The sequence below is a fragment of the Arachis stenosperma genome, chromosome 4 (genome assembly GCF_014773155.1).
Source record: "Arachis stenosperma cultivar V10309 chromosome 4, arast.V10309.gnm1.PFL2, whole genome shotgun sequence".
NCBI lineage: Eukaryota > Viridiplantae > Streptophyta > Magnoliopsida > Fabales > Fabaceae > Arachis > Arachis stenosperma.
In genome coordinates, this window is record NC_080380.1 from 24075618 (window position 1) to 24076319 (window position 702).

At 41.2% G+C, this 702-nt stretch overlaps 1 non-coding gene across 1 annotated transcript; it reads left to right on the forward strand.

The window, feature by feature from the left end:
• Positions 1–243: 243 nt before the first annotated feature.
• LOC130978550 (small nucleolar RNA R71) lies at positions 244–351 on the forward strand. The gene has a single exon (XR_009086175.1). It is a non-coding gene; the product is annotated as a small nucleolar RNA R71 (small nucleolar RNA).
• The last annotated feature ends 351 nt before the right edge of the window (positions 352–702 follow it).

Sequence of the window (702 nt, forward strand, 5' to 3'; positions counted from 1 at the left end):
CTGAGCCAATATGGCATTCAGAGTATCAATCTCAAGAACTCCTTTCTTCTTATTCGTCCCATTGTTCACAGGATTCCTTTTAGAAGTGTACATGAATTGGTTATTTGCAACCATTTCAATGAGTTCTTGAGCTTCTGCAGGCATCTTCTTCAGATGAAGAGATCCTCCAGCAGAGCTATCCAATGACATCTTGGACAGTTCAGACAGACCATCATAGAAGATACCTATGATGCTCCATTCAGAAAGCATATCAGAAGGACACTTTCTGATCAATTGTTTGTATCTTTCCCAAGCTTCATAGAGGGATTCACCTTCCTTCTGTCTGAAGGTTTGGACTTCCACTCTAAGCTTACTCAATTTTTGAGGTGGAAAGAACTTTGCCAAGAAGGCATTGACTAGCTTTTCCCAAGAGTTCAGGCTTTCTTTAGGTTGTGAGTCCAACCATATCCTAGCTCTGTCTCTTAAAGCAAAAGGGAATAGCATAAATCTGTAGACCTCAGGGTCAACCCCATTGGTCTTTACAGTGTCACAAATTTGCAAGAATTCAGCTAAAAACTGATGAGGATCTTCCAATGGAAGACCATGGAACTTGCAATTCTGTTGCATTCGAGAAACTAATTGAGGCTTAAGCTCAAAGTTGTTTGCTCCAATGGCAGGGATAGAGATGCTTCTCCCATAGAAGTCGAGAGTAGGTGCAGTAAA